Raw genomic sequence first — 13,486 nt, 5'->3', positions numbered from 1 at the left:
GATTGTGAAAGAACAAGATAGACATATACAAAGCTTTGAAGAAAGAAAGAGATGTGAATTTTGACTCGTTGAAATTTAACTGATCTAACCAAATTTGAAATTTTTACTGATCGATTTTGAATTTTTTACTGATCCAACCAATTTTTTGTTCAGCATAATTTACCAAAATGTTGCCTATTCTACTGCAGTCATCAAAAAGAATTACGTAGACTGTCTAAATCTCTAAATTTGACTTATCTATAACGTCTAAATTTCGTTTCGATTCTCGTGATATTTAAATAAATTCTTAATGGGTCTTTTCAGTTTTTTCTCAGTTCTAAAATTTTAAGTAGTATCAACTCAAACTGTAGATCATTTGGCACGCTCTCTTCTAATTTTCCCAATTATTCCTCCAAAACTCGTGGGATCCATTGCTCACTGAGAAATTCCTTGGAGAGGATGCTGTCGGAGCATTAATTCTCGAGGGACAAATAGTTCATTTATTAAAATTAGTTCCACTGTGACACTGATATTTTGAAAGATGGAAAATCAAAGATGATAGAGGCCATAGGGAGCTGTAGAGTGGATAAAGTCAAAAAAAAATCAAGAGATGATCCCTCGACGTTTTATTCTGAAATTAATACCACCTGACACGGTGATTGGAGGTAAGAAGCAAAAGAACTTTGGTATGAGGAATAGTAAAGAAAAAAAAATTAAATTAAAAACGGACATGCGGTTCTCATTAATGTGGCTGTCAATGCTCTTTTTTTCCTCCCCAAGATTTTGATGTTGATTTATACAACTTTTTTTCTTCCTTTTTGTGCCCATTTTTATTGTATTCATATTTTTTTTCCTCGTTCCATCTACGTTATTTCACTTTTCTTCTGTTGCCTCCTTGTGCGATGGCGGTTCTTGGATTTTATTCTCTGGTGCTTTTTGGGCCTCCTTCCTCTTGAGGCTGCCTTTTGGGTGGTTTCTCCCGGACTTTATATAGAAGAAAATTTTTATATGTGTATAAATTTTAGTGTTGGTTGCGGTATATTAAAATAGAGACACGCATATACCACATTTCGTGACACATGATTGATGATTTCACTGATTTTCACGTGAACAGAAGAACCGTCATTCAAACACCTTCCAAAGTAATTAGATTTGCTGGAGAAAAGTAATTTTTATATATAGCAATATCAGGATTCCACGAGGAGAATATTCTCTTCTTCTTCCTTTACGTGGACAGAAAAATGCTTACTTCTTGAACTACCTATATACGTTCTACCTGTCAATTTTCGCTTCTCCCTTAAGTTTGACATTTTTCGAAAAGCGACGTAACTGTCAATTTGTCGATTGACATCTAGGGGCCAAACTGTTAGAAATAATGATTTGGAGTTTCTGGGTTTCTATCTGACTCATTTAATGCAAGCATTCTGCAAAGTCTAGGCCGTTTAGTCTGCCCTTTCCTAGACAAAGCCTTGGTTTTTCTGGCTGTTTGAAGGAGTTACTCGACTGCCATTGTCGGCAAAACTTCTTTAAGCCTCTCTTCGGTTAATCCTTTGACTTCTGTCCGTTGGATGAGAAACGCCTCCGCTGGACGGTGAGTTCTTTGTGTTCTGGCCAACAGCTGGAGAGGAATGAGAATAATAACAAGATTAAATGCAAGTAATCATGTTTCTCCTTCACCGCAAAATCCCGCCACGCGAAAGACCTTTTCAAAAATTCCACTTTGCAAAAATTCCATTTTGAAAAGTGAGAAAAATTCCAAAGGATCTCCAGGAGATTTATCGTGAAAGAAAATCTCAAGGCTCTAATCGAGCTTCTCACTGTCACACACATTATCCACCGCAAGATAAAAAAAAACGCCTAAATTTCTCCAGCTTCAGAGAGGATTTCCCGCAGGATCAACGTCATCCAAAACCACATTTTTGCCCCAAAACTTACTTATATTCCCATTTTCACATTTTATTCAAAGCTCACTCCCCCGCAGAATATATTTTTTCCCTCCAATTTTCTCACACTCCCCCATGAACTCGTTTTCCATGGAAGTTGTTTTCAATGCCAAAAGTGCCAATCGAGTTGACATCCCGAGGAATGGGCCATATATAAACTTCCGCGCTCGACAAGTTCAGTTGGAGAAAAGTTGGAGAGGATGTCTGTGTGTCAGTGTTATGTGCCTAAATGTTGACAGATACAAATGGTTTTCCTTCTGAAGAAGGAAAATATCAAGACCAAAAAAGAGATTCCCCCCTTTTGTGGCATTTTCGCCGGCAATGGTGCTCATATACTTTTCTGGGTTGGATGCTGGGAGGTGAAAAGATCTCCCAAATTGACACATTTGCCATCAAACAGTAGCTTAAGACAAAGAGTAAGATTTCACAGGGGTTTATCAGTTGGAAAAATTGCCAAGTTATTAAAAATCCTGAAGAAGAAAATCGGTTTAAGAAACTGCAGAGGTATTGTAGGGTGTTGCGAATTAGAGAGCTTTTTGCATACAAATGTAGCTTTATGCAATATCCTTGAAATATATTGTTAATTAATTGCTCCAAGGTATTCCAAATTTTGCAGGCTTTCAGGTTTCGAACACATCAATATAGGGTGGAGTATCCATTTATCGCCACTTTTAGGAAAAACTGAAATTAATTTAACGGTGGATTATTTAAAAAAATATATTTTTAATAAAAAATCAAAAATAACCACTTCTCGCCACCTACTTGAAAAGGCCCAAACTCGATTATTTTGGAGAATATTATTAAAAAATATATTCAGCATTGCTTTTTCTTCCTGATATCCTTTTTATTACTCGTATTATATAATTTTTCTTCGATTTAACTATAGGTGGCGAGAAGTGGGTCACTGGCGAGAAGTGGTGACACCACCCTACTCGCATATTTCTTCAACGAATCTGACCTATTACTTCAGGAAATGAGTGATTTAAGATTAGCTAGGGTAAGTGTACCAAATTCCGGCCAGCTTGCAATTCCGGCCACATTTTTTGTTCCTCAAATTTCCTCTAGAGATTACACAATGCAAAAACTAACAAAAAATATCGTTTCGACGAGCAAGATGATGTGAAAAAGGCATTGGAAATTTCCGGAAGGGCAAGGAAATATGAAAATGAAGTACATACAAATCGCTCCCTGGAAATTACAAGGGGCCAACTAATTTTCGGCCATTTTTCAGGAGACAGCATGAAAGATTCAACTTTGTGTAAATAAGTATCTCAATTAAATGACTGAACAAAAACAATTTATTTCTTTTCTATTTGTATGAGCACTAATGCAAACATCCGAAACTTTTATATTTTTACCTTTCAAAATAGGCTTTTTAATGAGTTAGCTCCTTGTCGTTCTAAATGATGTGCAAATTTTGCTGAAATTAGAATGACAAGGGATCAACTTGCTTGAGTTAGTCCCCTGTTTCACAAAAATTTGAACGATGAATATATTTTGTGCCCCTTTACTTCAAGCAAAATTATGCAAGTAATTAAAAAGATTAAAATTTTGAAAAAGTTTTCTAATAACGAAATTTAATGACTTATATCATCTGAAAATTTATTAAATTGTCTTTCTAAGTGCATTAGAATCTCAAAATCGCAAAAAAGTGAGTTGACCCCTTGTAATTTCCAAGGAGCGAAATGAAGTACACTGCATTTGAATTGAATTGAATTGAATTATTCTATTTTTCTGCCACAAATAATATTAGTTGCGAGTAAATAATTTTGAGGAGAACAGTGTGGCTCAAAAGGCAATTTCTTTGACCGTAAGAAAATTGAAAATTAATAAACAATTTTAACATGTTAATTTCTTAAATTCAAAATATATATATTCTTTTAATTTAAAGAACAACCACATTTATGTTATTTTATCAGATTCAACGCGTTTCTGCGGCGCAAGTTTTGCCTTATACCACTAAATTAAGAGAAAATCTATCAATTTAGCTGAATTTTAATCGTAATGACCGTAATATAATTGGACAGTTTGTGAACTTTATGACATTAAATAAATATAATTATTGAAAAATAATAAAATGTCATTTAGTAGTGAGTTGGGAACAATTGTGCGGTTAAAATAGGAACAGATACGGCGAAAATGTGAACAGATCCGACAACTGTTGCTTTTAATTGAGATGCACTTCTCTAAGAAAGTTTTCTAAAAATTCTGAATTGACATTTTAAATTGAAAACGATTTTTTTTGATAGTTTTAGAACACTTGAACTGATGATAAGTTGATGGCTATGATACGTAAATTACATAAAAATGAATGATATGAATTTGTGAGCGTAGGATAATTAGGACAGCGGTTTAATCGTGTTATCACACTAGAATTTTTTCAATTTGTAAATTCAATTTTATTTTCAGATGAATTGTTTTTATGCATTATTTTGCAATAAAAACCAATTGAATTGATAGATCTGCACTTATTTATTAATAAAAAACTAATACTTGCCCTAGATGAACCTGTTTAAATATATAAAAAATAGCATAAATGTGGTTGCTCAAATAAATTTGAATTCAACAAATTAAAATGCTAAATTGCTCATTAATTTCAATTTTATTGCAGTTGAATAAGTAGTCTTTTGAAGAAAATTGTTCTTATTACATTTATTCACTCGTAATTAATATTATTTGTGGCCAAAATATAAGATAAGTACAGTGTTTTAATGATAAACTTGCATGAAGTGAAACTTGAGTATCAGAAGTAATTTATTAAGTTCCTCCAAAGCCATTTAAAGGAAATTGTTATGTTAAGAAATTTCTGTTGGGACGACTTCGTATAGATTTTCAATAAGACTCTGTATGAGAGTCGCTGCATGAACCATTTGTCTTCAAATCTTTTTTTGTGGCTTTGGGGATCCTTCTGAATAACAGATCAGTGACTTATAAGACATTATAAGTACTATCACACATTTTCCGGATTCATTCACAATCAAAAATCTCGCGGTACTGATTAAAATTGAGCAAATTTCTTGCAAAATGTGTTCTGACTGTGAGAATTTTCAAGTAAATTCTAGAAATCTTAATGCTCAATTAGCTCAATTGAATTTAAAATTAAAACGTGAAAAATCCTAGTGTGATAACACCGTAATACATATTAAAAATAAAGGCCAAAAGGCAGAGTGGAAAAGAAGAACATCTAAACAATAAAAAGGTACAAAAAGTATGTCTCTAAAAATTCAAGCAGTTTTCTTTAAATTGATGAACCCCTTTGTATTTGAAAGTACTTTAAGTGACATTCTAACATCTTCAAAGGGAGAATGCTTAATTAGACACTAGCTTATGTACCAAGACAATCCTTTCGTTAGTCCAATTAGTTTTCTCGAGGCTCATCCGAAATAGTGACACCCGTCATGGCCTTGCGATAAGGAAGCCCACCATGAAGTTCACAGATCCAGTTCCCGGAGGCTCAGAAAACATTGGTAGCCAACCAAGAAATTGTTACACGAAAGATCCATTGAGTCCGTAAGATTGATCACCGAAAATTATGTGGTTCATTTAAATAATGCCACAACAGCCTCATCAATTTTGCATCTTTCACAATATTGAGGGAACCCTTTCTTAATGCCTTTGAGGACGTTTCGAGGGAGGATCGAGGCTAATTGTCAGAGATCGCATTTTTCGCATTACAGTAGCTTAAACCATTTACATGATCAATCATATATTTTAGACAATTTTTATGGTTTTTGTTGAGTGGTTTTTTTTCGAGTGACAAAATATTTGTGCTGGGTGTATTATATTTGTTGGCGGAATTTGCCTGATTTTCTCATCCCTCCTGAGGGAGGATTTCCTTGAAGGATAAACCTCCGAATAGACTTGTCAAAGTTGGATCAAATTTTAAATTGAAGTTGAAATGAGGACGTGAATGAAAGTTTGATGAGGCCTCTCTACTGGGAAATTTTGCGGGGTGTCTTTAAAATTATTATATATTTCCTCCCTTGAAAATTCAAGTTTGAAAGAAAAGATTGATAAAACTGTTTTTTAAAAAGGATTTTCTTTCGTCTTTTTTTTAATTTTTCAATTTTTCCAAAAAAAAAAAACCAACATCCTTTGACAAACATTGCATCAAGTCTTTCGAGCAGCAGTTGTTCGATGCATCCAGAAACTTTCTTTCAGCATCTTTTGGCGCAGAAAAAAGGGGTGCTTTCTAAAAGAGATTCTCTGGTGAAAAAACCATTAATTTAATTTCGACTCAATGTACACTTTTCTTTTGTCAAAAGTGTCCTTTTTCTCCGACTCTTTTAGTTCAAGATGCGTCTCTCAATTGGAATTTCAGTCATTTTTCAAAGGTGAAAGCACGTCTCTTTTTTTCTGCATCCTTCAGCCACTTTTTTATGCTCTACTCTCCCTTTGCTGTAAGCATGGAAAAAAAGAAGTCTTTCGAATTTGATTAAATTCCTCTCTTGAGGAAATTACCCAGGATCGGCCATTTTTTCCTCAGCTCCTCCCTTTAGTCCTTAGCCCTAGTGGATGAAATTGTGCCAGGGATCGACCCTCATCATCTTCAAAATGCACCACAGAGACGAGATTTAGTGATTGTGAAACTCTGGGAGATTCTTCTCCACCTTCGTAAGAAATAACATCCTTTGTGATTTTTTGGAGCTCATTTCCTCAGTGAAAGAACAAAGGCAAATCTCTCCCGAAGGACAATGTGGGTAAAAATTTTTGCGGAAAACACCCTAAAAGATTTTTCCCTTAGATGGATAAGAGCCCAAGAAGCATTTTCAACTTCATATTGTCTTGTAGAATCCTATAAGATGTTAGAAATATCCTTTTTTTTAAAATTTTTTTTACCATTCATTTTTTCATAAGTGGTATGTTGATAAATCCTTTGGATCGAGGATGGTAGACAGGATCGGTGAAGACTATGCATAAGTTCTAGAATTGAAGAACCTTACGAATGTCAGGATGTAAAAGTTACCCCTGGAGGGCAAGATCACCTTCATCTACAGTATTTAAATTTACTAATTCCAACAAAAAATAGGAGTCTTCCCTTTGACAAATTTGTGGCAGGATAAAAGAAAATGCAAGACAGGTTTAATAACAATCTTTACAAATTTAATTTTTTTTTCCAAATATTTAAGGGAAAGTGCATATGGTTTACACGGTCCCAAGCTTCATAATGACTAAATTTTCCTGTGTTTCCGGATAAATGTGACTCCGCAATAGGGGAAACTGGGGCACCACCAAACACGGGGTAGCACCAAACACTGCAATTTTTTAATCATATATTCGACTTCAGAGGACAAGACTTATAGAAATTTATAGGCAAGGCTATACTACTAAACTATAGGGAAGCTTGTCCACTGAAGAAATGGTCGTGGTATTCCAAGTAGTTTAGAAATAAGAATTAGTGTTTGGTGCTACCCCGTGTTTGGTGGTGCCCCAGTTTCCCCTATATTTTAAAAATAGGACACCTTCTCCTAGTTTTTAAAGTATGGTTGCGATGAGTCACATTTATTCAGAAACATGTTAAATTGAGTCATTATGAAGCTTGAGACCGTGCAAAGCATGGGCACTTTCCCTAGTAACCCATTTCGTTTTCTTCAAATTAATTCAAACTTAATAAGAGTGATGATCCCTTTAGGTTTTCGGTTTAAAAAATAAAGAAAATGAATAATTATTTTATTAAATATTTAAAAATTAAATATGTTTATTTAAGAAATGACAGTTTTAATACATTATGAGTGTTCCCTTGTTTAACCCGTAATATTCGTGAATAAGGGACCAAATAAAAGAAATTATGTATATAGAGCCTATAATTCCTGATCCTTAAAGGCGTCTACACATTGGGAGCAATTTTCGTTAAAAATTGTCTTTTTGACAGAATTTTGATAATTTTCTCTACAGTAGCACATCCGATTTCCTTAAAAAAAAAACAATTTTTGATAAAAATTGCTCCTAATATATAGGGGCCTCAACTCTTATAGTTACACGATAGTTTAAGCTGATAATTATGAAATCTTTCCGGCCTAAATATTCATGAGGATCGGCTTGAATCTGATTGAGGCTTAAGATCTGATTTTTAATATATAAGAGATCCACTTTAATTCTTAAAAAGAATCCCAAGTAACAAAATACTGATCTTATAGAACTAATTTTTTTTATAAGTTTTACAACTAAACGATTAGGGCATGGTGTATTTAAAACAGATGTATTAAAATAATCTGCGAGTAAAACTAATAAACCTATCAAAATAGTCCGCTCTTACTCTGCGCGACACAAATACCCCATTCATATTTATCACATTAATTAATAACAACCTATATGATTTTGGAAATTTATTTTTACACAATTGAAATCCAAATTATTGCCGGAAAAGGATTTTAAATTACTTCAGTTCTTCAATGACGTTAGAAAAATACCCAGACAGAGATAGAAGATGTTGATTCTCTTTTTTGGTTTGAAGAAAGTCATGCAAAGTTCTTGCTTAAAGCTACGTTTGGAAAGTTTGACTTCGTGTTTATTTTGCGAATTTTTCCTTAATTATTTTTCCGGGTTTGAATTCTGAGTAACAAATTCTTTTCCGAAGTTATTCCTCGAATGGTTAATGCCCTGATCTTTCTGTAACTTCTCAATTGATCGTAAGGATCGCTGTGCTGTTTATAATTGGCACACTGACAGAGAAATTTGATACTCTAATAATATTTAATTTTTTAAAAAATGTTTAAAGTTTAAAACATCTATTTTTTAAATTTTTACTTCACTTAATTTAAAAACAAATACATTTTAATTTTATGGACTAAATTTGACTAATTTAGTGATTTTATTTCAATTTATTCCTTTTATCATTTATATATTTTGCAATTGATTTAGGAATGGAATTTATTTGCTTTTTATTAAAGAATATTAAGTTACATAATGACAATGTGTAATTTTTATACTTGAATTTTTTGTACTAAATTATTCATTTTAAAAGATTAAAAATTCCTCATATTTAATCATGCATTTTTAAAATAAAGAATTGTTTTATTGTTTGTTAATGGTTTAAAAAACAATGCTAAATTGGCGAAGAAACATCCCTTTCCCAAACTTTTAACAAACCTTGTGATTTTAGACTTGAAATTTGTATTACACCATTTAAAGTTCTCTTTGAATCTTTGCAAAAAGTGTTTGAATGACAAAGAGGGAGGTGTTTACTCTGAGTATTGGCTTGCTTAATATTTTCTTTAAGTCAAACTATAACATCCTACTACTGTCTAATTCTATCTCTGGTTAATCCTGCCCCAGTCCCCCCTACGAGGATACTTTAAGAATTCATGGTTCTACAAGACTACGAGAAGAATAAAATGCTTCTTGGGAAGTGAACTGTGCGTTACGCCAAAAATGGAATAATTTTGAGTGAAAATGCGTGCAAGAAGACGCTTCCCCCATTTCCATTTTATTTTCGGCAATGATGTGAAACTTACAGCCGGCAGTACATCATTAATCATCGCCACAGTAAGCATTTTGCCCGAATTTTTGATTGCGATATTTTAATTATTGATTTTTCTCCATGCCCCAAACTCCCCTACACCAAAATACCCACTGATTTTTCTACACTCACACGATCATCCAACTAATTTCATATTAATTGACTGTTTCCAATTGATTGTGCTTGAAATTGAAAGAATTTTTTGAAGTTATTTGGCGGTAAAATGGGTAAAACGCGTAAATTCAGGTCTACCTGTCGGTGTGTCTTGGCTTTCGGTCTGCTCTTATGTGCCTACAGAGACTCTAAGTGGGGCAAAGTAAAGTCAGAAGCTGAAGGTTTTACATCGATTTGTTGTGGAACGTATTCGAATCGTCTAAAAACGGTTTGTGTCTTTGCTGAAATTTAAAATTGAAGTCAGAGTACTATATAGCATTACCTTAGGGTATATGAAAAACAACCTTCTGTAAAAAATCGACGCTTCACGTTGACGTCATTTATTCAAGAACAAAGACATTTACTTTTTTTTAATATAGATTTATTAAAAATATATTTCAACAAAGGTTAAACAATTCGCTTTGTCAAAACTTGGTTTGATATAATACAAATTTTTAGATAATATCTTTCAGCTTAGAAAATTTTACAGATACTGAATTAAATTATATTAAATTGTTGTCAAATATGCTGAAAATATTGAAAATTATTGAAATTGTAATAGAAAGTCTAAATGTTAAATGAAAATAAATTTGATGTGAATCTATAAGGATACACTAAAATCTCGATATATATCTTTAGAAAATTTTTGAGATAGTCATTTAAATAAGATTAAAGTGGTATTAAATATAGTGAAATAATAGAAAATTGTTAAAATCCCAATAAAAAGCTGAAATGTAAATAACATTAATTTATAGTGAAGTTCTATAGATTTTCACATAAAAGTCTTGAGTTCCATCTTAAATTTTATTATATTTTTGTTTATGTGCAATAAAACAAAACTACTTTGCAAGACGCCAACTGTTTGTTCAAAGTTTGCCAAAGAAAATTTACAATTTTAAATATTTTTACGAAAAAAAATATTTAGCAAATCATTTAAAAATTTAAAAAAAACTCATTCGCTGAGTTTTTTCTTATTTAAAGTACTACGCGTCCTCTTGTCCACGAGCCTGGAAAATTGAAAAAAACAAACCACCAAATAAAAAAAAAAACAGGGACGAAATGGTGAGTGGTGTGAATACCATTTTGCGCATTTGCATATAAATCATCACTTCAATAATTACAGCCCGAGAGAGAAATCCTTGGCGAGAGTGTCGAAGTACGCATGTCAGCATCGCGTCCATTTGAGGAGCGGCGTCTTCGAGGACTGGGTACCACCCACTGGATCCGGGCCCGACCTCGCCACCCTCCCTGGATGCTGCCTTCCCTCCCAGTGTTCCTGTTCTACAATTTTCATGCATTTTCCTCTCCACGGAGAATAAACTAAAACACACACTGGCTCCAGGGGATGGGGCAACTGCCTGGCAGGGTGGATAATTATTGGAGGTCTCACTCAAGGGGTGGGTAATTGGGAAAAGTCAAGGATCTACAGAGATTCTTTGCTCAAATTCATTTGGGAAAATGGGAAATATTCAATGAGAACTTTAAATGGTCTAATATACAAGTTTAAAGTATGATATGAAAAGGACTATAAGACCGTTCTCAGACTAGAGGTTTATACGAGCTTTAGACTTATAGTTTAGCTTTATGGCTTAACTACTCTAATTTCTTATCAATTACGATTTTTTGGAAAAATTTAACTTAGGATTGGATTATTAAGGATAAATGATCTATTAGGCTCTCAAAAAGCAATAAAATTGCTCGCTATTTAAGATTTTGAGACATTCGGGAACTGGGCTAAACCTCTAGTCTGAAACCGGCCTTAACCTAGTTTCCGAAAGTCTGAAAATCCTAAATAGCAACCAATTTAATATGTTTTTCTAATTAAAGTAGATTAATTCCCCTTAATAGTCCATTTCTAAGTCAAAATTTTCCAAAAATTATCGACTGATGTGAATTTAGAGAGGTTAAGCATTATGGCTAAGCCTTAGATCTGAAACCCGTATAACGCTTTCTGTAAAATGTTTGCCAAAAGAATGTTTTTTCGCCAATTTGACATTTTTTTTCAAACTTTTAACAAACAATTCGGAAATCTTTATTTTAAGAATACATAATCACGGTATAATTTTTAATTATTTATTATGAATGATTTATGTAGAAAAGGTTAAAAATAAAAAAAAATTAAAATTAAAAAAATTAAGCGATTTATATCGTGAATTCTTTTTAACGTGGTACCAATATTTATGCTATAAATCAAATAAAACTAATTTTTCTAATCAATAAATGATTAAAAATTTTATTGAATAAGTGTACTAACATCATAAGACTTCGTTTTATGATATTTTAAATTTAATTAAAATTATAAGTACCTCCTTTTATGTACCGAATAAATTAAGGTCTATTTTAAAGGAATATCAAGCTTGAATAAAATTTCTAGTATTTTTAAAAATAATTTCAATAATTATTATTTAGTTAAAAATCAATTTTAGCTTAATTATAAACGAGACCTATTATCTGTTGTATATATTAAATTGAAGGATATTAAAAAAAAAAAAAAAGACAGAGAGATAACTACAAGGGGTTTTTCGGGGGAAATTCGAGCCAATCTGGCCGGGGAACCCGGAAACTCAGACATTGTTCAAGGAACTCACAGGGAACCTATATATTTTTTTCATGGAACCTACGGAAAACCCATACATATCCTAGGGAACTCACGGGAAACCTACATTTTTTTTTCTGGGAACTAACAAAAGCTCAGGAAATTCAAGGGGAATACCACCAGGATCATCAGAGAACCCGTAAAACCCATATATTTTTCGGGGAACCCGAGGAACTCAAGAAAACCGGGGAACGCATATATTTACCAGGTAAACTCATGGGGCACCTAAACATTTTTCAAGGAACCCGGGGAATCCATACACTTCAATACATTTTTGGGGATACCGGGGATACCCAATCTTTTCCGGGAACTCACAAGGAACTTAAGGAATTCACGGAGAACCCGGAAAATCTATACATTTTTTTCAAGGAATATTTTTTCGGAGAACCGGGAACTCGATCCACTTCAATATTGCTTATTACTAGAATGCTATTATTTTTTAGTTTTTTTTTAAGTTAAAAATAAATAAAAGAAACAGAGCCAAAGTATTTTGTGTACAAAAATATATAACTTTGTAATTAAGAATTTAATCAACTAAAGCCTTATCTTTAATTTCTATACTGTTCAATAGCAAGGTTCAAGTTAAATTTGGAGGAACTCGAGTCAATATGACCAGGAAACCCACGGGGAACCCGGGAAACTCACGGGGAACCCAGGAGAACTCGGGGAATTCATGGGAAACCTGGGCAAACCGGGTAAAACCCATACATTTTTTGAGGGAACCCGGGGAACTTATGCATTTTTTCAGGGAACTCAGGGAACTCATTTTTTTGGAACCCAGGGAACTCATTCTTTTTTGGGAACTCAGGGAACTCAACAACACTCAGAGCACATGAACACCATGATAGTCAAATGCAGACACTTGAACTGCATTTGACTATCATGGTGTTCATGTGCTCTGAGTGTTGTAAAGTGGTAGTATCAGAAATCCTTTGTGACCTGATTTATCCCAATTATCTCCATATCTGAAGAAGGAGACAAACATCTCCGAAACGTCGGCGTCGTGTGAAGTTACAATTGAATAAATCCAAACATAGCTCATAATCCGTGTTTTAAATGATCATCAAGTATAACTAACACCGTACCATTCCAATAAAAAGTCTGCTTTACTTCTATTTTAGCCAAGACACATTTGAGGGATTGAATATCTGTCTTATTATCTCAGGAACGAACCATTACGAAAGATTTTCATCGGAGAGACTTATCAGTGCATTGAAAGTGAAGTAAATTTCAAAGTAGGGTGACGGCATTACTTGTGGCCTCCCCGCAAAAAACTTTACAATGTCGGAAAATCATTTCGAAAAAACTCAAAATTAAAACACTGACAATAAAACGCGACATGGCCATAAGTAAAGA

The sequence above is a fragment of the Phlebotomus papatasi genome, chromosome 1 (genome assembly GCF_024763615.1).
Source record: "Phlebotomus papatasi isolate M1 chromosome 1, Ppap_2.1, whole genome shotgun sequence".
Taxonomy (NCBI): domain Eukaryota; kingdom Metazoa; phylum Arthropoda; class Insecta; order Diptera; family Psychodidae; genus Phlebotomus; species Phlebotomus papatasi.
Note: the sequence above shows the minus strand (reverse complement) of the source record.